The following is a 26,987-nucleotide window of genomic DNA, read 5'->3' as shown; positions in this document are numbered from 1 at the left end:
CACTGACAAAGATTGAACTCAGGGCAGAATCCATTTGTCAGGGCAAGTTTGGTAAAAGGACTCTCACTCTCCAGGCTGCCGCTGAAGTCTCTCCATTTAAGATTCTGTGGTGGTGCCTGTCTGCAAGGTAGTGTTGCTTCCTGAATCTCAGTCAGGTAAAACCTCTCACATATATGAGAGGTCCCCACGATATGATTAATGCTGTTTTTTAAATTAAACTTTAGATTCAGCAAAATGTATTAAAAAATTAGGCTGATTCTAAGCAAGCGCAGTTATGGAATGACAGATTTTGTGTGCTACTTTTTTTCCTCCTGATGGACGTTAGCATCAATTCATAACCCATAAAAGATGTTTGTTCTCATATTAGATAAAATGATCTTGTGTTTCCCTAATGGCATAGGACTTCCACCTCAGGAAACTCTGGCATAGTGTTTCGAAGCTGCCACAAACCTTTGTGAGCTGCAGCTTCAAAATCTAGAGATGAGTAAAGAATGGTGGAGGGGCCCCCTACCTCTGCCCCCGACAGCTGTTTCAGTCTGCTGATCTATTTGAGGGGAAGTAATAGGGTTCCCGTGGATGAGGAGCCAAGAGTACACATTTTTCTTCCCAGAAAGAGGAAGGTAAGCCCCGGTTTTGGTGTGACCAATGAAGACATCGTACCAGAGGCTGAGAGAGAAGCTACAAAGAATGCCACAGGAGGAGGGGGTGGACAACTCCGCAGGCGGTGTGGGATTTTGGGAGGAACTCTTGATGCATGAGAGGCCTGGGGTTTCTCTGAACCCCTGCCCCCCAGTGGGATCTTAGCTACTGGGAATTACCAGCTCTGCAGGAAACCGAGGCTTACCCAGCCATGTTGGCCAAAAGTGAAGGACGTACAGCTTGTAGAGCTCCTGTTCCAGTGAAAAATCAGGATTCTCAGGGACCAAGCCATCACTTTGTTACATGTGTTTTGAAAATTGAGGAGCCAAGTGGAGAAAGACTACAGCTTTTAGCTGCAAGCACAGGAAGAATTCAGAATGACAGAAATGCCGTTACAATGGCACTTCAATTAATAAAGCCCATGGGAAACATGACCTTTTACAAGGAAATCATCATGTTTGAGAAAATACAAAACAAAAACAACTATAAATCACGAAGTTGCTGTACGTGCTTTTACTTGACTGAGGAAAACAAACTCAACGCACCCCACAAGTGAAAAATCCAAGCAATCCACCAGAAACCTCTCTTTCATAGCTTGTGTTGTTTCCTCAGAGTTTAAAGTGGAGAAAGAGTTCTTTGAGCAAAAATTCCTTTGAGTATCCAGTCTCATCTTTCTGCATTTGCCCCAGCAAAAGCCCACTGGCTCCAGCATACCCCCTGCCTGAATTCCCAGGTTAATCCCTCCTCTTCCCCCAATGTGCAAGACCTCCTTTTATTTCTTCTTCTTCCTCATCGAAGTAGAGAAGAGCCTCGAAATCTAAACCATTTATCCTCATTGATTATTGATTTATTATATTTTAACTCGGTATATCTGTGAATATGTCCCATGGACTACAGTTTTCTTAGATGTCAGTGAGTGCTTTACAACCAAAAGGAAAAGGTTGCAGGTCAGATTAATTTGGAAAAATGGGTGATGGAACGCTTGAATGGGCTTCTCAGAAACTTTATTGGGTAAATGTAAACTGATTAGCCATAAGAAGGGTATATGGCATCCTGTGATTCCCAAACTTACTTGATTGTGGTAGAAATTTATTTTTGAGCATCTCCAGGAACTTAAATTTGTCTGACATCCTCTGGAGAAGGCTGTTTTAGCTGAAACACATCTAAGCGTGCTTACGCAGAGTGTATCTAAACAATCTGTTTACCTTTTACTCCTGTAGTAGGTTGACTAGTGGCCCTAAAAAGATGGGTGTAAGTCCCAACCCCTGGAACTTGTGAATGTGGTATGATTTGGAAATAAGGATTTTACACATGTAATTAAGGATCTCAAAATGAGATCATCCGAGTTTTAGGGTGGGCCCTGAACCTAATGACAGTGTCCTTATAAGAACACACAAGGAGAGGACACAGAGAGAAGACAGGGAGAAGGAGGTCCCAGGAAGAAGGAAGCAGAGACTTATGGTACCAAAAGAGCTTGAAAGGCTCAAGGAGGGATTCTTCCCAAGAGCCTTGTTGGAAGCATGGCCCTAATGACACTGATTTTGGACTTCTAGTCTTCAGAACTGAGAGGGAATAAATTGGTCTTGTTTTAAGCCTCTTGGTTTCTGGTAATTTGTTGTGGCAGCCCTAGGAAAGTAGTAAGTAGTATAATGCCACTAATTTCTAATTGTGGAGTGTGGCATCTGAGGCTTACTTTTTATTTTTTAAGAAAAGATTAGGCATCAGCAAGCAATGGACAGATATTTTTGAAGGCAGAGACAGACCCTTTGTTTTGATCCCTGAAAATAAAGTTGATTTAATCTTTTGAGTTGGTTGATCCGTGGGCGGGAAGGTAGGTATATTAGAAGAAATAACCGTGATTTCTATTCAATAGACAGTTTCCTTTCTTTTGGGTCCCTCTCCGTTGTTTTCCTGTCTTGGTAATGGGCTCCTGCATTCATCTGTTATGATGCATGGTAATGCTCCTGCATTCATCTGTTTCTACGCCTTCCGTCAGTTTCCACACCTGATCAGTCAGAAACTCTGAAGATGGTAACTGACAAATACTGTTCTTGTCCATCCTTTTACTCATCTGTTTAATGCAGGACCTGAGTCCAGGCTTCATCAGTTCTTGTCTGGGCTCCTAGAGCACCTAACTGCCCTCCATGTATTTACTTACCTGTACTCCAAAACATTTTTATTCCCCAAGCATGTTATGTATCCTCTTCTCTCCCATCATTTTAAATACTACCCACTTAGATGGCCTCCCACTTCATCTAAAATGGTCTTTTTAGATGAAGACCAATGTCCTTAATATGGGCAGCAAGGCTTACTATCATCTGATCTCTAACTCCCCAAACTCATCTCACACCCCATTTCCCTCTGCTCTCTTCTCCCCATTGTAGAGGATAGAAGGAGTCTGTATTGTTGAATCCACACTTAACTTCCATGCCTGCCTCCACAGTCACCTTGTTCATGAACTCAGTGAGTAAGCATGGGTTGGTGAGGGAAGGAAGCTAACACATAGCTGTTGAAGAAAGCTTCCTTGCCCCTGGAGGTTCTTTGGTCATTATTCATATGGGACAAAAATATCCTTGCACTGTGGGTCCATTCTGATAGTCTCTATACATAGAGAGCTCTTTCCTGAATCCCCTTTTCCTGAATTTCCCAAGGAACTTCATCCTTCCAAATTCCTGATAGTCTGGATCAACCACTAAACACTGTCCATGACCTGATATAAATTTATAAATTCTCACCTTAGGTCTTATCTGCTTCTAGGCAAAGTAACCTGCAGGAAGAGCTGCTTGAAGACCTACTCTTTGCTGTAGTCTGCTTCTGGTGCCAGCAGTATGGACAGAAGTCTCTCTAGGTCAGGCTTAAATGCCTTCTTGGTCAAGTGATCATAGAGCGTGTCTTCCTGAACTTTAAAAGTAGGCGGATGAAAAGGTGCTTACACAGCCTTCAGGGGCGCTAAAGCAGCAGGGTGAGCCGCCTGCGTGCTAAGGACTGCAGGACGTGCTAAGCCCGATCTCAGAGACACCATGTCCACCTGATAACTGGGTGCTGCTGGACATATGTACATTTATGGGTTGTTAAAAATCAAAGAACACGTAGTTTGCATGTCTCCTGGTTTTCCATTATAAGATCGTCTCTACCAGGGCTCCATTGCAAGTCAAGAGTGGTTTCTTAAAATGTGAATAGTTATTTAACAGAGTGCATGATTTTACTGTAAAATTCTTGAGGCCGTTTCCTCTAGTGAAGAGAACTGTAGGCTCCTTACAATGTGTTATTCTGCTATAGACAATCTAAGTATATTTGGATCTTCTGGGTCACAACACCAGGGGGCCCCCTGGGTCCCACTCACTGCACTCCCTTTGGGAGCTCCCAGTTAGTGGCATAGAGAGAATCCTGGTATGGGTCTTTTTTTCTTCCCTCTTTCCATCCCTGTTTCCTTCCTTCCAACCCCTTTGCCTTTCTACCTTCCCTGCTACTTACTGAGCTCTCTCTGTTGCAGTCAGCCCTGCCTAACCACGGAAAGATACTGTCTCCTTCTTCCTTCTCAGACTTAATGCTGTCCTTGCCCTTTTCTCCTTATACCCCAAGACTCCCAGATATAACTTCTATAATTCTGTCATTTCTGACATTATAATAGTTAGCACTTAATTCATTTTTTTAGTACTGTAACTCTTCCTTATTCTGGAGTTCTGGAACACATCATTGACTCTGCTACATCGTTTGACCTTTGTCAGAAACTTTCTAAGTAGAAAAAGTGTGTTGAAGCCACATGTCCTCTTTGCTAATGGCAGTGTCACAAATTAAGTTGAATTTGCCTTTGGATTTGAGTTGCTGCTGAAACTGGGTCTTGGGACACGTAATAACTGTAGGGAGCCAGGATTTTTGCTTTATTCTTATTTGAGAGATGTTCCCTCTGAGAGCAGGACATATGTTTCTTCCTATCATAAACCTTTTCTCAGGAAGGGCTTGATAGGTCGTTTGGTCCATTGCACCAGCAAGACCATATCTCAGGAGGAAGGATGCTCTCTGGCATCTGAGCCCAGCTGGTTTAGAAGCCTGGAGACATGGCCTTGCCCTTGTTTCCTGGGCAGCACTAGATTCATGGCTTCACTCTTCATGGGTTTACCAGGTTATTACACTTCATTTCTCTTTTGAAAATTCCTCCTCTTTCTTAATTTCTCTTTGGACGAAATGCCATCTCCCATTACACATTGTTCTCACATATTTATGGACTAATTTCATGTGCTTCTCATTTTTTATGAACCACTCAGCTGCCCTTGTTTATCTTTCTGGGAACTATCATTTCCCTTATTATAGCATTTTTATTCCTTGTCACTCATTTCCCTCACTTTAGACATAATTCTGTAACCTTCCGAATCCCTGAACTTGGTACTTCATGCTTAGAGCAATCTCAGTAGATTCATGCTGTTATTTTTTTTTTCTTCCTCAGTGGAAAACGAATTTTGTACATGTACTCAAACAGTGGTGTTTATTCTCCTCCCTGGCAGAGCTCATAATAGAAACTTCTTTCTAATTTGCTATTCTTGTTTGCCCCTCAGTGTCTTTTTTCATTATTAGTTCCCTATTTCCTCCAGTCCCTTGGGCATCACAAGCTTCTCTGTTGAACGAGTTAGCATTTTTCACGTTGAGTTTTATATAGCTACATCTTGCTTGTGTTTCCAAACTTATTTTATGTTTTCGTATTATTTTATCTTTGCTTACTGTTATTTTCAACATCCCTCAGATTAGTAATATCAGGAAAATCTCACTAACTTGCTGATAACTCTTTCTCCCAGATCTTTATTAAGATATAAAGATTTAATACCATTTCCTTGGCACTCAACTAGTCATTTAACTTTCACACCAGTCTTTGAGCCAAAATGAGAAAGGACCCTGGAGGTGCGTCTGTCAGTTCTATTAATACTCTACCTTGCGTGTCATCTGAATCTGCTAATTTATACATGCTCCTTAGATTTTCTGACTCTTCTTTCACTTCTACTTTTCTGTAAGAAACTCTGTCATTTATTCAGTGTCCATATGTAGAGTCTTTCAAAGTTAAAGATGGATTCCCCCTATCTCCACAAGTTGTTGTAGAAGGTGAGGGATACCAACGTGTATTGAATTCTTATTATCTATTTTAATCCTCTTAATATTATTTTATTCAATGGGCAGCACTCCTGTTTTTGTATATTTTGAAACTGAGTGCAGAGAGCTTAAGTAACTTTATTACTGGCACACGGTGGAGAAGTGGCTGGGCTGGAATTTGAATACAACCAACGGTAGAGGGTCAGTCTGTTAGGCGGCCCTGTTGCTCTGTGGCCTGTTGGCTCTATGCCAAGGGTTCTGGTTTATGTGGTGGAAACTGAGAGAAAGTATTTGGTGACAAAGGTACTCGGTGCCACTGAGGGTGAAGCTGATAGGGAGCAGGAGGCTGGCTGAGGACAAAGCAAAAGCTGGCACCTTGCACCCCCTCTGCACCCCCTCTCCACCTGCTCCCCTCCCCTCGGTAACATATGTGACATTCCTCAGGCACCCCTGACTGCCATAAACAAGAAACAAATAGTTAACTTGCTGAGATCACAATCCTGCAGGACAGGAGTCTCCCTTGGTTTACAAATGTCCTAGAGATCTACAAACAAAGAAGTTACATTATCAATAGCACAATTTCCAGAGGCAAATAACTCAGTTCCTCAAGCCTTAATGTCACCCTCCCCTCCATGAACAAAACTGAAGGAGGCTGGGGTAGAAGGAAATGTAAGTAAAGTTAAGTTTCTTCTATACCTAAATCTCGCTAACAAAGACGCTTAATTGCAGGATTGTGACATCCCACCAGGAATCTCCCAACTATCTTGATGTTAATGGCTTGCCAAAAGACAACATTGATCAAGCTGCAAGACCTCAGGTATCCCTGCACCTTGTAGGCCCTCTTTAGCATATGAAAGCTCCCTTTTCCCTCACCTTCCCCCAACCGCAGGGTACATGACCTGCCATCCTCACAACCCAGGGCAGCAGCTCTTCCTGCCCACGGGTCCTGTCCCCGTGCTTTAAAAAACCACCATTTTGCACCAAAGATGTCTCAAGAATTCTTTCTTGGTCATTGGCTGCGGACCTCAGCCCACCCAACCTCACCTAGGTTCTAGAACTTCATCAAAGCCACCATGATATGCTCTGGAAGGATTTCAGGAATCTTGTGGGGAAAGGTGATGCAGCCCTAAAAAGCACCTGTGTGGCAGCCACCTCCTTTGGTGACCTCCCTTCGTGACTTCTCACCACTCCCTACAACTTAATGCAGACCTTCTGACTAGGCTTGGCTCCCTGTGTCTTCTGCAGTGAACTTTCAGCCTGTTTAGCAGAGGACCACCTTGGGGTATGGTATCATTCTTTAAGAATCATGGCTCTCTTTTCCTACCCTGTCTCCGGTGGGGCATGAATTTGGAAAGACAACAGCTATTTCACTTTCTCAGGAGAAAGCTAGCATACAGCAGTGTGATGAAGGGCGCAGAGAAAAGTCATGGTGAGTGTATAAAAGATTGACTTTAGTGAACTCAAGGGAGGAATTTTGTCCAAATGGACTCAGTGTCTTGGACAGTCTCCCTGTTAGGAGTTTGGCTGGAGCTGCTCTGTGGGATTCTCTCCATCACACATCCCCCCTGCAACAGACCTTTCTCTTAGGACCTACACCTGACCGCTGGGTGGGGGCTTGTGGAGCCTGCTTGCCTGGGGCCTGGGACTAGCTTTTCTGGATTTCAGTACCGGCCCAGCCCTCTACCTTCCACGCTCCCCCAAACAGCTGTTTGAAACTAAGCCAGTGGAGCTGGATTCCTGGTTATCCTGCTAACCCAGAGGAGAGGTCAGGTGGATCAAGGGTTGCTCCTTTGGAACAAGGGGGAACCAAGGGCCACATGGCAGAGATGTGTTCCATAAGAGCCACCTTAAGGTTTGTTTAGATTACAGTGGCTCAGCTAATTAGGATATGCAGTTCAATTCACTCTCCTGGAGTATTGTGCTGAGCATTCAAAGTGATAGAAGTGTCCCAAATAAGGCTGCTAGATTTAGTTAAAGAAAAATATAGGATACCTAGTTAATTTGAATTTCAGATAAACAGTACTTTTTTAGTGTCTGTTCTGAATACTGCATGGAAACACTTCCTGGGCTGCACTGGGACCTCGTTGGGGGGTAAGTGGCACAGCGGCAGCGGCCGTCCTCCACCCTGATGAGCTTGAAATATGGCATGGGACATGTTTATACTAAAAAAGTTATTTGTTGTTTATCTGAAATTCAAATTGAGCTAGGCATCCTATATTTTATTTGGCAACGCTAGTCCCAAAGGCAGATGCCGTAACGCAAGCAGTAAACACTTCACTGGGAAGAAGATCAACTCCCGTCCCAGGTGAAGCTCTACAGCCGTACTGGGCTTTTCCTCATAAGGGGGCAGGGGAGTGCTGTGAGGGAAAAGCTCAGATAATGTGAAACTTCTGCTGGATTCTGAGACTCTCCAGGACTTCAGAAGGCAGAAATAAGGTGTGCTTGGAGACGGGAGTGCATTTGAGGTGGGCGAAGAGACCTAAGCGAAGGTCCACACCTTTGCTTCGCTTGTGGGGAAACTCAAGACCCTGCCAAAGGCTGATGGGTCGGGCTGTGGGAGAATGAACTGGGGAAGGCCTGAAGGGAAAGGGATTTTGAACTCTGTTCTGTTGTTCCTCTCTTTTTCAAAGGGATATGTAGTGGAATAAGAATGTGGCCTCTTAGCTAAGCACTGCCAACTTTAGAACTGTTTGCAATCTATGTATTTTGTAGTGATTCTGCTATTTCTGCCTCAGGACAAGGGCAGTATTTTCAAGGAAGCACCATCCTTTTCGGATGGTCTAGGGCTTTGAGGCAGTTCTTTTGTTCAGGCCAATCTCCTATTTCTGTGTCAAATTAACATCAAGAAAACATCAGCAAATATCCATCCTTATAATTTTCTGCGAGGCTGAGATTGCTTTCACATACGTGTTTATAATTTTGCTTTTCATGCACAGGTTTATATTTTGTTCTTTCTGTGTTAACTAATAAATTCTTGTTTTCTGGATATGCCAGGCTATAAAATCACCTGTCAGGGGTGCTTTAGTAGGGATTCAGGCATTAGAGGAGATGGTGGACTGAATGACTTTTAAGGTCCTTTCCATTTATGAGATTCTGTTATTCTATTTCCTTGGTGACTCAAAATCAAATTATATACTGATTTGCCCATAGTGCTCAAAAATTATAGTTGACAGAAAGAGGGCTTACAAATATTGATTTATCACACATTCTGTCTTTTGTACGCTTAATCAAGTGATATATTACTGAAATTTATATTTCGATAATAACGATTTAATTGCTTAGGAACTGTTTATATAATATAGGTGGGTGAAGATTTCAGACGATTCTCCATGCTGTCTGTCTGAAAGATTTCAGTGTTAAGACCAGGAAAGAAAGAGATGTCTAATATAGGTGTCATTCAAGTAAGATAAGATAGGATACAAAAGTCATTCTTAAATGGTGGCCAGTGGTCTTGATAATTCAGACCTGCTAGGGAGCTTAAAAAAATACATAGGTTGCTAGACCTCACTTTGAAAATTCTGATTCAGGAGATTCGGGGTATGACATTGGAATCCTCTTCTCCCTTGAGAAAGCTGGGCTCTGACCTTCTACTTGCTTAACAAAAACTGAGCGCCCCCCGACACTTGCCAGTGTCTGTGAGTATGCATGTGGGCTGGGGTGATCCTGGGAAGCAGTCATTTCTCAGAGTCCCAGACACGATTTGGGGCAACCCCTCTCCCCAGTGTCCTATGATTTCCTTTGTTTTTTCCCTAGCACCCCATCCTCACTGTGCCAGACATCATGCATCTCATACACTGTTTCTTCCTAATGCTCTCTCCCTTCTCCCCAGGCATCAGTAAAATCTAGAAATCTACCCATTAAAATGTTTGGTTTTTTTTTTTTTCCTTTGTGCCATACCTTCCTTCCTGAACCCAACCTCACAAATAAGCGTTAAAATGGCAGATGGGATCTGGAAGAGAAAGACTAACTTCCTGTCTTAGTCCATTTGGGCAGCCATAACAAAAGACCACAAACTGGGTGGCATTTAAATAGCAGAAATTTATTGCTCAGAATTCTGGGGGCTAGGGAGCTCTGTGAGGTGGTTCTTGTTGTAGTTGTTCTTGTTTTAAGTACTAATCCTGTCCAGGAGGGCTCCACCTTCCTGACCTAATCATGTCCCAAAGACCCCTACCTCCTAATGCTGTCACCTTTGGAGGTTAGAATTTCAACATACGAGTTTTGGGGGAACACAGACATTCAGACCGTAGTACTTGCCATTGGATGATGCCAAACTGGGAGGTGTTTCTGTAATTCTGTATGTATTTCAGTAGCTTCAGAGATCTGCAGAATCTTTTCATTTTATAGTTGGGTCAGTAGGTCCTTCCCATTACTGGCAGCTTGAAATTAGTAAGCAAGGATTTCTTGCATGTAGTGTGGATCTTCCCCAAACTACAAAATACATTGCTCCCACAATGCATCCTGTTTTCCAAGTTAGAGACAATTCCTGGCCCAGTCTAGCTTTAACTTACAAAGGTGTTTGAAAGCCTATGTTGACTTTGTTTGTTTTTCTTTTGGTTCAGGTTTCACTTCTTTCTTAGTAATTGCTTTTGGAAAAGACACTTAACAGAAAAGCAAACTGTTGCACCTAAAGATTGATTATACCTTTTCTTCCATTACTCTGTCCTTATCAATTTTATGTGACATATGTGAAAGTCAATATAATGTTCATCTTTCATGACTACATGAAGAAAATGCTCAGCTCTGACAGGCTTTAAAAAAAACAGAGACTTTCTTCCTACCCCCTTTAATCAGTATTGAACATAATGTTTATCATTAATAGTTTTTCATATATACGTGCATGTTTTGAAAGTCTTTTTTCTTTAACTTTGACTATTCTGTGTGGTTATTTTAGGAAATGTAGAAAAAGGGTTTATTAAGAAAAAATAATAAAAAAAGGAAACAAAACCATTTGCAATCTTACCATCCAGAGAAAACCACTATGTATGTTTGTGTGTGTATACATATGGATATACATATATATATATTTGCAATCACTGATAAATTCTGTGCTGTTATGTGCTTAGAATATATACTCTTCCTTTTGTTGTTCTTTAACAAAGTGAGAACATATTCACTCTATCTATTTAAATTTACCAGTCTTGCAGTCATGTTGGGCTGCTTCATTCTTTTCAGAAGCTGAACACTATTCCATTGTGTTGAAGTCCCTGAATTTATTTAACTAGTCTCCTATTGATGCCTATTTGAGTTGTCTTACATGTTTGGTTATTAAAAATGTGGCAGTGAACATCTCTGAATCTATATAATTTTATCCAAATGTGAGTCTCTCTGCAAGATAGAGTTCTAGCAGGCTGTGAAGTTTGATGCATATAGCAAATTGCTCTCTGGAGAGGTTATAGCAATGAATGCTTCCATCACTGTGTTCAACAGTGCCCGACAGTGCCCACTGTCCAACACATACATACTGTGCAACACTTTGGACCTTGTCATTCTGATGGATGATCTTATTGTCTCATTTAATTTGCATTTCTCATTATGAAAGAGTTTTGAGCATCTTTTCCTTTGTTTAAGAGCTATTTTAATTTCCTTTTATCTATATTCATTCTGTGTACCTATCATTCAGCTATTTTCCTATGTTTACTATTTCCTATATTGTCTTCTTAAAATTTAATTTTAATGGATCTTTGAATTTAAAGTGCTTGCTTGTGACCTTTTTTCTCCCATGTAGCTACTTTTTAAATGTTCTCACGTCTTCAAATTTTTTAGTGTTCTCTCTTTTTTTTAAAGATTTATTTACTTTTTAGAGATAGAGGGAAAGAGAGAGAGAGAGAGAAGCAGAGGGACAGGCAGAGAATCCAAGCAGACTCTGCCCTGAGCACAGAGCCCGTGTGGGACTCTTTCTCACCACCCTGAGATCACCACCTGGGATGCCCAACCAACTGTGTTACCCAGGCACCCCATCGGTATTTTCTTGTGTGCTTTTAGATTTTGTATTTTCTGTAGACATAACTTCTTGGCTTTAAGATTATATATAAAAACTATTATTTGTGATTCGTGTTTTTATGCTTCACTTTTTGTTCCATTTAAACTTTAGTTAAGATTGGGGGCATTGATTAAAGTGCTTTTCCTCCCCCAGATGACTACCTGTTTGGCTACATATTAAATTATCTATCTTCTCTTCCTTATTTTGAATATTTTTAACACCCATTAAATTTCTGTACCTATTTGTCTGTTCTACTCCACTTACCCACTTACTTATGTGCCAGTATCTTGCTGTTTTAGTTATTATAGCTTTAAAATATGTTTTAATATTAGAATAGGACTAGTGCTGTCTTATTACTTTCCTTCTCAAGTGTTTCCTTAAAAAAATCTTATTGGTATTTTTGTGTATTTCTAGTATTTTGGGGCATTTGGCTTATTTTGAAATTTTAAGCATTATTAAGTAATAGTTTTAAGATTTACTCTCAAAAACAATGTTTAGATTTTCTTGTAAAAGATAATATTTTAAAATATTAAAATAAAATAAAAATGTAAAAATGGATAAAATTTCTACCAGGCTCTTGATGCATATTGTCATACTAACTTTCTTAGAATCTTAAAGTATATTGGAGGTTGTATTGGTTATTTATTGTTGTATAAAAAAAATCACCTCACAATTTAGCAGCTGAAAAGAACAAGCATCTGTTATCTCCCAATTTCTGAGGGCCTGATATCCCAGCATGGTTTATCTGGTTTTACGGGGTTAGTGTCTCTCCTAGGGCTACAGTCAAGGAGTTGATCACTGCTGCTTTTATCTCAAGGCTTGATCAAAGGAGGGAGTGCTTCCTTTGGAGTTCACTCAGGTGGCTGTAGGCACACCTCAGGTTTTTGCTGGCTCTTGGCCAGAGGTATCAGTTTCTTGCCACATTGGCCTCTCTTTAGGGCAGCTCACAACATGGCAACTGACTTCTCTCTGAGTAAACGGGATAGATTGAGAGAGAGCAAACAATATGAATGGAAGACACAGTTAACCTTGGAAATGACACACTTTCCCTGTACTCTATTTGTAAGAACTGAGTTATCAAATCAAGCCCACACTTGAGGATGGGTATTACACAAGGTGAGACTACAAGGAGGTGGGAATCATGGCAGCCATCTTTGAGGCTGTCTACCACATGGCACTTCTGCTCTTTCAGCATTACCAGCATTGAATGCGTTTGTATTTTAAGATTTCTTCAGTTTGATAAGTAAAAGTAATCATTTTTCACTATAATTTCATTTTTTATTTCTTTTGTTATTAGTGAATAAAAAGTTTTATTTATTGTTTGGTTGTTTCTAATTTTATTCTTTATCTTTCTTTAGAGAGAGAGTGGGTGTGGGTGAGGGGGAGGGGCGGAGGGAAACAGAGAGAGAGAGAGAATCTCAAGCAGGCTCCAGTTCTCAGTGTAGAGCCTGATGTGGGGCTCCATCTCACGGCCCTGAGATCATGACCTGAGCAGAAATCAAGAGTTGGGTGCTTAACTGACTGAGCCACCCAGGTGCCCCTCTAATTTTATTTAGATTATTTATTTTCTCCCATTTGTCTCTTTGTGGATCTTAGTCCCTCCCCCTCATACCACCATAGTTTTGTAATGCTAATTTAATTGGAAATTATAACCTATCTATGGAAGAAAGAGTTTCCTGTAAACTTTCAGGAGTTAAGAAAAATTTTATCTCAGTTTGCTTTTTGGTTCAATGCAAGCACTGTTTCTTAACAGAAATATGGGACTATTAACTGTGGCTACCATTGGCAGTTACTATTGAAACTCTGAAGAAAAATAATGAAAAATTTGACATACATTTCCCCAACTGCTGCTGGATTTGTAATGACATGTTGACATTTAATAGTTTTAGACATTAGTTACAGATGATCTAGCAATTTGTAGGCTAATCATTAGCATCAAGCTTGTTTGATTCAAAATTGGTTAAAACTAATTAAAGTGCTATGCTTAAGAATTTGCAGAACGAGGGGCACCTGGGTGGCTCAGTGCGTTAGGCCTCTGCCTTCGGCTCAGGTCATGATCCCAGGGTCCTGGGATCGAGCCCCACATGGGGCTATTTGCTCAGCGGGGAGCCTGCTTCTCCCTTCCTATCTGCCTGCCTCTCTGCCTACTTGTGATTTCTCTCTCTGTCAAATAAAAAAATAAATAATCTTAAAAAAAAAAAGAATTTGCAGAACTATAAAATCCTTACCTATTAAAATGTTCCAAGTTGGCAAACTTTTATCTATTTATTTATTAAAAATTTTATTTATTCATTTATTTGTCAGAGAGAGAGAGAGTACACACAAGCAGGCAGAGTGGCAGGCAGAGGCAACGAGAGAAGCAGGCTCCCTGCCAAGCAGGGAGCCCAATGCGGGACTTGATCCCAGGACCCTGGGATCATGACCTGAGCTGAAGGCAGTGGCTTAACCAACTGAGCCACCCAGGCATCCTGGCAAACTTTTATTTTTATCTTTTCATTTTTTTGAAGATTTTATTAATTTATTTGAGAGAAAAACAAAGAATGAGGGGAAAGGGCAAAGGGAGAGGGAGAAGGAGAAGCAGACTTCCCCATGAGCTCAGAGCTCGATGTGGGGCTCGATCCCAGGACTCTGAGATCATGACGTGAGCTGAAGTCAGATGCTTAACCAGCTGAGCCCCTAGGTGCCCCAGGTGAACTTTTAGATATAAAAACCCAAGTTTTGGCTGGAGGATTATGAATTAAAAACAGTAAGTAACATCACCTGCTATTGCAGGAAGCTTATTATTTCTGGAGACAATAAATAAATGTTACCTAACAAAAAGAACATCAAACTTGTATCAGTCAATATGTGTGACCTTGGGCAAATCATTTAAGCCTGTTGATTTCTTCATCTACAAGAGAGAGACCTGTGGCTTCATCATATATTTCAAAATGCCATGAACATGGCATAATGAAGTAATACCTGTAAGATATAAATTTAATGGGAGTATTTCTTTTTATGACTCTCACTGAATTCTCTGTTTGTAACTCAGCCCCCTCAATTGTTAACAGTTTCAGTAGCAGAACGGACAGTTCTTCCTTATTTTAAGCTAAAATCTGTCTTCTGATTTCTACCCATATATTATAGTTTTATCATCTGAAGCCATGCTAACTTTAATTCCTCTACTATATGCTAGCACTTTAAATATTTGAAGCAATCTCCTTGGTTCCCCTGTAAGATTAAAAAAAAAATCCATACTGAGCACTATTCAGTCCAAAATAAAATTTGCTTTTTTATTTAGGAAAAATTCAAAGAACCTGAAGGAATCGTCACTTTCTTATGTCAAGTCATAATAACTAAAACTACTCAATAAAAACTCAGCTACATGCAGTGCTTTACAATGAAGAGACACTTATACAGAGATATTTGGTCATTATTTTATAGTTGTTTATACTACAGAGGAGACAAGAGATGAGGCCCACAGAGAACAAAAGCATCTTGACAGCTGAGCACATGCCGCATTTGTAAGAGAATTGGCTCTCAGAGAGTGCTTTGTTCTGGCAGGGAGAAGACTCTTTGTGGAGTGGACTATAATGGGGGAATTGGAGGAGCATCTGCTTTACTTTTGGGGATGGGTAGTGCATTAGATTAAAAGGTAGAGAAATTTCCTTTCTAGTCCCATGGCCATAGTTAATGCTCAGTATATTCATTGGCGCTTTTAGTGTGATGATGTTTTCTATTAGCTGGGGTTGATGAAAGTACAGAATCTATAGGGCTGCTTTGTTACTGGTCATCTTTAATCTTCATTCAGTTCAATTCATTCTATCAATTCATGTTTTAGAAGTATTTATTATGGGTCAGACGTCATGCGGGGCACTGGAGATACTAAAGCGAATTAGGTAAGGTCCTTTACTGAGGCAGCTTGTATTATAGACAAGTGACAAATAGAAGACAAGGGAGTCTCATAGAGAGGTCCAGGCCATTCATGGAGATGGATCACGAGGCACAGAGGGGGCCTCTCAAGGCTTTCAGAGAGACACTAAGGCTGAGTCGTGAGGTTGAGTGAAGACAGAGAAGGGGATTCTGGTATAGGAATGGGTATATGCAAAGACCCAAAGGAAAGAATCCACAGAGCTTGTTTGGGCAATTGCTAGTGGTTGAAAATGTCTTGAGTTCGGGAGCTAGAGAGGAGCAGTGGTGGGTGATGAATCTGTAGAAGGAGCCAAGGGCCATATTACACTAGCCGCCTGCCAAGTCCTTCTTTAAAAAGAATTGTATCATGTACTCTTCTTGCTTCCACTTTTCTCTGGCTTAGACGAGTATTTTCATCTATTCCCCAAAGACTTGTTTCATAAACACCCTTGCTTTGTTTTTCTTGCAGGCCCCTTTGTTTTTCTTTCCCCCCCTTGGGGGAGAGAGAGAGAGAGAGAGAGGAGGGGCAGCGGGAGAGGGAGAGAGAGAATCCTAAGGAGGCTCCACACCCAGCATGGAGCCCAGTGCAGGCTCTGTCTCACAGCAGGGAGATCCTGACCTGAGCTGAAGTCAAGAGGCTTAACCAGTTGAGCCACCCAGGTGCCACTGCAGGCACTATTTCTAAGCTCTTTTTCCCATAGGCTTCCTCCCTGTCCTCCTCCCCTAACTCTAGACCTTTGGTTTAGTCTTTGACTCCTGGTTATAGGCTCAGCAAGCCCAGGCTATTCAACCCTCCTGACACCTGGCAGAACTCTTAATTAGGAGTTATGTAAATCAATATAAGTTAAATTTTTAAAAGCTTTAAAAACATTTTTTTAAATTTATTTAAGACTAAGTCACTAGTTAAAAGCTTAATAGTATCAGTTAGCACACTTTCATTGCAAAGGTCGGAAACAACTCATACTAGCTTTAAAGAGGGAGTATGTGTTAGTCCGTATTACTGAAAACTTCAGGTATGGATCAGCATCGCTCATTGCTAGATCTAAGGCTCACCAAAGGGCGGTAGGACCTGGGCTGTGACTTCTGTTTTGGCTCTTCTTTATTCTGTGCTGGTTGCATCGTCAGGTAGGCTCTTCCGTTTGGTGGCCTCTGGTAGCTCTAGATTGATGCCATCCACACAGTTAGCTTTCTCACCATAAAGAATGCTTCCCTCTCCCGACAGTTCCTTCCATCCTGGATTTGAGCTTCATTGGCCGGGACTATGTCTTGTGCCCATTTTTGAAGAAGTTAGTATGACCGGAGGGATGGAACATGGCTATGTGACAAGGTCACTTCACATGCTGTGTCAGGAGCTGGAGGCTTGGGTGATAACTCACACCACATGCGTGATTAGAATGCCATTACCAGAAGGAGAAATGCATGCTTGGCAGCAAAAACAGAATTATCTAAAATAAAGATTTTACAATTGAACCTTTTTTTCCCTTCTACAAAATTTACTGAGTGTCTTTGATTTTAAGATACCATGATAAATAAACATGGTCACTGTCCTCACAATGGTCATAGCCTTCAAGTGGAAGAAGATATGTAAGATACTACATTAATCAACAAGCAGCAATTATCTTTGGGTCCACTTCAGTCTTATCTTCAACATTATCCTGAAAAACTCTGTAGAGACTTTGCTGAAATGATTATGTGTTGCAGGTACTAGGAATGTCAGGCTTGATATGAAAATATAAATTAGATTTTTATTGCATTAAAAACATCCAGAAAAATGTTTTGAATACTATGCCAGAGACAATGAACGTAGACTTTGAAATATTCACTAGAAGAGAGCCAATGGGTGAACACCAGCTGTTTCCCCATTACTTGGGTGGGATGTTGGAAAATCTGGGACTTCAGAACCTTTTGAAAGGATAAAAGAATATGAATTTGGCAATCCTAGCTGTAGAAATTGTCTTTAAAGAAGGTAGTTGAGAGTGATCATAATCTTAAGAGGAGAAATGATCCTAAGGGAAAATCATAGACAAGATACAAAATGAGAAAGAATAAAAATGTTCTAGGGGAGAACATCCTTACAAAATTCTGAGTTGAAATTCTTACTGGAATGCCAAGACACTCACATTAAATATACCACACATTTGAAGATATAATATACATTTTTAATAACTAATTGTCCCAAACAGCATGGCATTTTTACATTTACCTCAGCTCATTTATCCCCAGATCCAATCAGACCATCTAGAAAAGTACCAAATATAAGTGGCTTATTTAAGGTCGTGCATCTTACCTTCCTGTTCTCCTCATAGTTTTTTTTAAAAATTTTAAAAAGATGTTATTTATTTATTTGAAAGAGAGAGTGAGCGAGAGTAAGAGCATGAGCAGAGGCAGAGGAAGAAGCAGATTCCCCTGCTGAGCACGGAGCCCTGTGCAGGGCTCCGTTCCAGGACTGTGGGATCATAGCTGGAGCCAAAGTCAATCACTCAACTAACAGCCATCCAGGCGCCCCCTCCTCACAGTTTAAATAAAATTCTAACTGTATTAGTATGTATTATAGCTTAAATTTAAAAAGTTCCTTTTTTAATGTCAGAGCCTGTGTCCCCCCCCCTTTTTTAAAAAATTTTATTTATTTGAGAGAGACAGCCAGAGAGAAAGCGAGAGCGAGCATGAGCAAGGGTGGGGCAGAGGGAGAAGGATAAGTAGGCTCCCCACTGAGCAGGGAGCCCTTGGCTGCTTAATCCCAATCATGACCTGAGCTGAAGGCAGCCTCTTAACTGTCTGAGCCACCCAGGTGCCCCTAAATTTAATTTTTTGTTGTTACTGGCTTTAAGGATCTGCTATGTAAAGATTGAGGAGAAAAATGCATAACTGTAATGCTCTGGAAAAGCATAGGTGCTCTGGTCCAAAATCTCAATATAGGAAGCGTAACCTGCTTTTTTTTTTTTTTCCTCCTTTCTTTAATGTAGATTATTTGTAAGAAATACAAGCCCTTCTTTCTCTTTCTCTTTTATTATTAATTAGGTAGATAGAAGAGTATTTAAAACTATGTGTACAGTATAAAAAATATGGTGAAAACCATATTTCCGCCAGCTAATTTGATAAATGGCCAGTAATTTTAAAGGCTCCCTTGCTTTTCTTCCCCAATTCTATATCCTTTCCCTTTTTCTTCAGTAATTAGTTTTCCATATGTTTGAATGAATCAAACTAGTTTTTGCCTCCATTCCATGTGATTTTAATTTTTCTTAACATTATATTCTTGAAATGTATCTAAGTTAATGCATATTACTGTAGTTTATTCATACTAACTTGTAGTTATTCCATTGTATGTGTGTGCAGTATCGTATTATATGAATATACCATAACTTACTTATCTCTTCTACTGTTGATGTTGATACTTCTACTGTTGATCTCTTCTACTATGTTTCTGGTTTTTGTTGTTTTAAACACTGGTAGAACGATTTTTGTCCACGTTGCTTAGCGTGAGTGGAATTGGAGGGTCATAGATATGTGCCTCACCAGATTAATGCCAAATTATTTTCTGAAGTGACGTTAGCAACCAATAGCAGTCTGTTAGAGTTCCTGTTGCTCCACATCCTTGCAACACTTGATATACAGGCATAAATATTTGTTATTCTGTAAGTCTGGAATGCTCCCCCCCCCATTTTATTTTATTTCTTTTCAGTGTTCCAGCATTTATTGTTTATGCACCACACCCAGTGCTCCATGCAGTACACACCCACCATAATACCACCACCAGGCTCACCCAACCTCCCACCTCCTCCCCTCCAAAACCCTCAGTTTGTTTCTTAGAGTCCACAGTCTCTCATGTTTTGTCTCCCCCTCTGATTTCCCCCATTCACTTTTCCTTTCCTTCTCCTAATGTGCTCCATGTTATTCCTTATGCTCCACATGTAAGTGAAACCATATGTTAATTGACTGACTCTGCTTGACTTATCTCATTCAGCATAATCTCCTCCAGTCCCGTCCATGTTGCTACAAAAGTTGGCTATTCATCCTTTCTGATGGAAGCATAATACTCCGTAGTACGTATGGACCATATCTTCTTTATCCATTCGTCTGTTGAAGGGCATCTTGGCTCTTTCTACAGTTTGGTGACCGTGGCTATTGCTGCTATGAACATTGGGGTACAGATGGCCCTTCTTTTCACTACATCTGTATCTTTGGGGTAAATATCCAGTAGTGCAATTGCAGCTCTATTTTTAATTTCTAAATGAATCTCCACACTGTTTTCCAAAGTGGCTGTACTAACTTGCATTCCCACCAACAGTGTAAGAGGGTTCCCCTTTCAGAATACTTATTATATTATGTTTTATTTTGTATTTTTTTTTGAGATTTTATTTATTTATTTGACAGAAAGAGAGAGAGAGATCACAAGTAGGCAGAGAGGCAGTCAGAAAGAGAGGGGGAAGCAGGCTCCTTGCTGAGCAGAGAGCCTGATGTGGGGCTCGATCCCAGGACCCTGGAATCATGACCTGAGCCGAAGGCCGAGGCTTTAATCCACTGAGCCACCCAGGCGCCCCTTATTTTGTATTCTTTGATCACTAGTCAAGTTGAGTGTCTTTGTAACTTATTAGCCTCTTTGGAGTATTATCTTTTCATGTCTTTGAACTTTCTCCTACTGAAATTTTGTCTTTTTCTCATTAACTTTAGTATTTCTTAATTTTTTTTCTTTTTACTTTATTTTATTTATTTATTTTTTTTAAAGAGGGGGATGAGGGAAGGAACAGAGATAAGGGGAGAGAATCTTAAGTAGGCTCCATGCCCAGCACGGAACCTGATGGTCTCCATCTCATGACCTGAGAGCATGACCTGAGCTGAAATCAAGAGTCAGATGCTTCAGATGCTTAACAGACTAAGGCACTCCTCGTATTTCTGTATATATTGAATTAATGTTCACTTTTTCATGACTTGCCTGTTCACTTTGGTCTGTCAGTCTTTTGATGAACTGAAGATCATAGCTATAATATACTTAAATGTGTTCCTCTCTTCCTTTATAGTGAACTTTTTGCCTGTATAAGAAATCCTTCCCTACGCCAATGGTCAAATAGGCATTCTTCTGTTCTTTTGTAAAAACTTATTGTTTTATTTTTTTCCCCCATGTGTAAGTATTGAATCCCTTGGAATTGGCTGTTCATAATGAGGGTCCACTTCCTCTTCCCGCACATGGACATTAGTGATTTCAGAGCCAGTTATTGAAAAGGCATCCTTTCCACACTTCCTGACAATGTCGTCTTTGTCATACTTCTATATTACATATATTTGAGGGCTTTTGGGGGGACTGTTGATGCTGTACCTTTGGTTTAGTTTCCTAGTCTGCCACTAGCATAGTGTATTAACTGCTATAGATTCAAAGCAATATTAGGCGCTGTGGCATTCCTCACTTTATTTTCTTTTTTAAAATTTATCTATTTGGGGTCATTTGAGGGTATGTTACAGATATTATGAACTTTTGTACCTAAATACTTAAGTGTATATAATTTTCACAGTCGTGGAATTTTATACTGATCTACTATTATTTACTATAAGATATATTCAGATTTTAACAATCATCCCAATAATGCCTTTTATAGCAACATTCTTTCCTTGATTCCGGATCCAGTTTGGGTCACGTATCCCCATTAGTTGTTATGTCTCTTTAGTTTCCTTTAATCTGGAACATTTCTTCTGTTATCCCTTATCTTTAATGATAGTAACATTTTTGAAGAATACACAAGCCAGTTGTTTTGTGGCACTTACCTCAGTTTTGGTACAGTTGCATTTTTAATAGGAATGCTGTGTAAGTTACGCTGTTCCCTTTTCAGTGCCTGATACCAGAATGTCAATTTTTCTCATTATTGAAGCTATTAATTTTGGTCACCTGGAGTGTCAGCCAGTTTCTCCCCTGTAAAGATTTCATATTTCCCTTTGTAGTTAATAAGCAATCAGTGGAGAGAAATTTTAAATTATGTAACTGTTCTGTGCTTTATCAAACTTTTATCTAGTAGTTCTAGCATTAGTTAGTGATTCCTGCCTGAATCAATTATTTTTACTGTGCTTTCCACTCAATTATGTTTTAGTCATATCATTCTTCCTGCATTATTTACCATTAACATTTTAGAAATAGATACAAGTTCTATTTTTTTTTCACATATTCTTGGCTATTTAAAAATAACATTTTAACGTATATTTTTATCTGTCTTATTTCTCTGTATGATAAAGTTGGCTATGCTTTTTATGTGTTTGATAATTCCAACATCTGGTCTGTTTCAATCTGGTTTTTCTGTATACTCTTTCTTTGTATGTTTTGTATTTTTTGACTATGAACTCAATTTTCTTTGTACTTTATCTGAGTCACTTTGCATTTTTCCAGGCACTTCTGGGAACAGCCAGTATTCTAACTTCCTTCCAACTGCCAACTCCCAGGCACTTTACATTAAATGTTCTGCTGAAGTTTTTGAGACCATTCAGGTAATGTGAATTCGGGCTCTAGAATTCATGAAGTCTGACTTATAGTTAAGAACTTTTAGAGAAGAATTTTTGTCTTGCCACTCAGTACTGAAATGCGACAGGCAATGTTTTCTTGCTGTCTTTAGGATGAGGAAGATGTGGGTTGATGCCAAGTTTATCCTTTCTCTGAGAACGTAGCCTTTGGACAGCCTGATTCATGGATGGAGTCTTCTATGTGATTCCCCGACTTGGAAGGGCCCTGAATTTATCTTTTGTCCCCAGTGCCCCTGGAAGCCATGCAGATGAAGCTCAAATTCACAGTTTTGATCAGCGTCAGGGCAAAATCTGGCTTTTGCAGTTTGCTCATCTCTCTGAATTCTTGTTTCCACTGAATTTTTGGCTTCTCTGTGTTTCTTATCATTTCCGTTATCCATTTCAAACATCTTAAAAGAACCTTTAATAATTTATCCTTTTTAGTTGTTTTTAGAGACAGAGTTATTAACCACTATACTATTGGAAATGGATTCCTTCACACTCTCTTTACCTTCATATCGAGACCCATTTGCCTTTTACAAAGTCACACAAACATGAACATATTCAAATATGTTAGTGGGGTAGACTTCAATGTGCCTATTTGTTCTTCTCATGGAATAATGCATAAAAATCCATTAGAGGCTTAATGAGGTTATTTCATGCAATTGTAGTCTAAAATCCAGTTTCATAGGTGATTGATTCGATCACAGATGTTTCAACTTTTTGGCTGTGTTGATGAAACAGTAAGTAAAATGTTTTGGCAGGGAATTAAATTAGGCTCTACAGTCCAAACAAAATTCAAGAATTTTTTTTTTTTTTACTTTTCCTTCTAAATATTTGTTTGAAGTGACTCGTATAACAAACAGGCACTTAGTAAATATTAATTAGGTAGGCAAGCAATGAATGCATGGACAAATAAATATTGTTCAGTAGCTCCATCCCAGTTAAATGTACACTGGATAGCCATCAGTTGGCCGTCAATGAGTCAGGTTTATACCTGGCTTCATCTATCTTTAGTACCTTCTACAAACCTGACAAGAGGGGAGGGTTGGAGAAGGAGGCTTTCTGTGAAACACTGTAAATACTTGCCTCACTTCAGCCACTAAATTGAATTTCTAGCATAAATCCTCCCTAGGCATCAACAGTGTGGTATTATTTGGAAAGGTACAATTGATGTAAATATAAGTGCTGGCTATTTATCAAGCCATACCTTTCCTTTCCCACCAAGAGCTAAACAGACTATAGTATTCGATGTCATTGAAGTACATTGAATTTTCAAGGACTGCTTTCTAAAGTCTGGGTATTTTATTTGGAAACATTTTTGCCTGAATTCTGGTTGCTGTTGCTCTGAACAGGTTGGACTGTGAGAGTAGTCAGAACTATAACAGAATTATAAAGACCTTAGAATCTCGGAAAAGAGCCCCACCCCGCCCTGGAGGGTTTCCGGAGCAGCAGAGAGAGCTTCTGTGTCATTAGTCAGAAAGGTGTCATCTCAGTAACTGGTCATTTGGTAGATAAAATCATAGGAGCAGAGCTGGACTGGGTGTCTGGCATACAGGCAAGGATTAAGCATGAGTGGATGTAACATCTGAATATTAATTGAGAGACACATTAGGCTATAGATCAGCTTCATCTAAGGTACTTCCTAAAAGGGTTATTCCTTCTAACCCATCTTCCACTCCTCTTTGAATAGATAGAACAATTTTTAATTCTTTATGTTCTGAGTCTTTGTACCTCTTTAATGGTAATAAAAGCCTTACTAATGTATTCATTTAAGTGTATTCACACAGTGGCCTTTCCTAAGGAATCGTCCCAGGTATGCTAGAGAGGTACCCAAGTCCTAAAAGACCAGGAGTCCTGTATTCTAGAAACCAAGTTTTAAAGCTTAGGAAAATCACGACTGCTAAGTATTCATTCCTTCATTTCCGTTATAAATAAAAATATTATTATTGCCTTCCTCTCCTACATTGGATAGAACCAGTGGCTAAGTCGGAAGGGATCTCTTTGTAGGTTGCTTAATTTATATCACCTCTGAGCAAGTCATTCAAGTAGATGGCTCATACTGAGTTTGGTTACATCATTTATGGAGAGTATGTTATTCCAAAGCTATTTAATTTATTCTTTATTTTTGCCAGTGACTGAACATTGGAGGAATAAAAATATACATTTAAAATACCTATTTATGTTCAAATATTTTTGGTTTGATAACCAAGTCTGTAATCTGTTCAGTACAGAAAACTACTGGATATTGCTTTTTGATAGCTGGCTGCTGAACACAATGGTGGTGGTATATTCTGATAGATGCAGTAGACATAGTGGTATAAAGATCTTCAGATTTTATCATGATTTGGTTCTCCATCACCATCTACTAATCTGGTAAATAAGCACTTATAGGTTACTTACCAGTTTTAGAGAAGAGTTCTGACCATGAGAATGTTTAAATCACTTGAAAAAGCACCCCTAGGGGCACCTGGGTGACTCAGTTGGTTCAGTGTCTGACCCTTGATTCTGGCTCAGGTCATGATCTCAGGGTCCTGAGATCAAGTGCCAGGTCACGCTCTGTACTGGATATGGAGTCTGCTTAAGCTTCTCTCCCTCCCTCTTCCACTGCCCCACCTCCCCTGCTTGCACGCTGACGCGTGCTTGCACTCTCTCTCCATCCCTCTCTCTAAATAAATACATAAGTAAAGTTTCGCTTAGGAAAAAAAAAAGCATCCCTATAGATCATGTCTTGGCCCAATTTAAATTCAAAAGAAATTAAACATGATTTTGGATTTCCAAGGAGGTTGAAATGTTCTCATTGTTGACTGAAAATTCAAGACTTAGCAGCAGTGTTCAAGTGTCTGTATTACATCCATTTCACTTATTCTTTTGTATTTCCCTGATATGAACAGATAGTTGCTAAAGAGCAAGAACATCCCCAGCATTTACAGGGTCTAGTATAATTTGGTTTGATTGCTTTAACTCTGATGTATAACCCCAGATTTTATGTGTTTTCTGGGAATATACAGGTAATAACTCCAAAATTTGAAAAGTAGATGATACATATATTTGGCAGAAAAGCTAATCTAGGTGCTTTTAGATTAAATCTTTTAGTCAGGGGCACCTGGGTGGCTCAGTGGGTTAAAGCCTCTGCCTTCGGCTCAGGTCATGGTCCCAGGGTCCTGGGATCGAGCCCCGCATCAGGCTCCCTGCTCGGTGGGAAGCCTGCTTCCCTTCCTCTCTCTCTGCCTGCCTCTCTGCCTACTTGTGATCTCTGTTTGTCAAATAAATACATAAAAATTAAAAAAAAATCTTTTAGTCAAAGGATAAGTACTAAAATGAGATCATACATATGGAGAACAGCATATATGGTGTGAGGAAGGCAGCAGAATCAAGGATTAACTCAGTAATTCTCAGGTGTTTGGAGAAAACTTAGATACTGGGTTGAGGTGGTGTATGGGTGAGAAACTGAGTGAGTGAAAATTTTAACAATAAAAACAAGTGAGCATGGTTTTCTAATATTTCTAATGTTATAATTTGTGAGTTTTTCTGAAGAAGGTATCGAGTAGCAATAATAATAACTATGATACTAATAGTTATAGCTAGTTTTTATTCAGAACTTACTAAGTTCTGCTCATGCTACTGTTTTTTTAAAAATGTATCCTGCAATAGGCCCCCAATATAGGTCATACCATCATCTCTATTTTACAGGTGAAAAAATTGAAATTTAGAGGTAACATGTAGCTTTTGCAGCTGGGGATAAAGAGCCAGGATTTAAAAACTGGAGGTTTATAAATCACTAAATTATGGGTCAGTAGCATATGGGTCAGAAGCATATTCCAGGACTAGAGTAGAATAAAAACTGGGGGTAATGGTCATTTGCATAGGCGGCACATTTAGAAGGATTCAGCAGAGTCTGGAAAATAATTATATGGGCTGTATTATTGTGTAGCGGGTGGGTGGGTAAGTGGGAGCAGGATATCCAAGGCTGTCTATGGTTGGTGAACTTGAGGCAGCCTGCCCTCTACTGCAGGGCCTCATTTCTTTGGTGTTGGGATGGCCCAACTTTCAAGTGGCGTATTCTGGTTACCCCAGGCCACTGATGAGATGGGGTGGGATTAAGTTCCAGAACAGGATAATGCCCTTGAATCTTACCTCCCAGAGGTTCTTCCCCTTCCCCTCCTCCACCTTCCTCACCTCTGCTTGAACTTCTCAGTCTCCATCTACTTGTTTCTTTCGTTTGGAGACAGCTCACCTCCGTTTCATACTCCTTTCTTTAAAAGTCATTTGAGGGGCGCCTGGGTGGCTCAGTGGTTTAGAGCCTCTGCCTTCGGCTCAGGTCATGATCTCAGGGTCCTGGGATCGAGCCCCGCATCGGGCTCTCTGCTTGGCGGGGAGCCTGCTTCCTCCTCTCTCCCTCTCTGCTGCCTCTCTGCCTACTTGTGATCTCTGTCTGTCAAATAAATAAATAAAATCTTTAAAAAAAAAAAAAAAAGTCATTTGTGATGTGACTTCAGTTTCAAAGCTTTCCCGACTCCCCATTAAGGGACGGCTTCCATATTCAACTTGAAGTTCTCACAGTCCTCCATTAAAGCAATCATGTAAGAATATCATGATTGTTTGCTTATTTGTTTGACTTCCCACCAAGTCTGTATATGCGAAGGCAGGAAGCATGAGTTTTAATTTTTTTTTTTTGTATCTTTGTGTCTTGCACATGATATTCCCTAATAAAAAGTGTATTAAAGCCCAATAACTGAATAAGTGAAGGAATCTATAGTAGTTGACAAGAGAACAGTGAAGTGGCATAGTAAGGAAGGGAGTGAAGAAGGGGTTCGGGTGACCTTTCAGATATCTAGGAGTAGAGCTCAGTAGAGAGAAGGGGTGAGGAGGGAAGGGGAGAGAAGGAGAGGCCATCCTTGTGGGAAGAGGTGGCGGGCTG

This window comes from Martes martes, assembly GCF_963455335.1.
Source record: "Martes martes genome assembly, chromosome: 9".
NCBI lineage: Eukaryota > Metazoa > Chordata > Mammalia > Carnivora > Mustelidae > Martes > Martes martes.
This window is presented reverse-complemented; position numbering follows the sequence as displayed.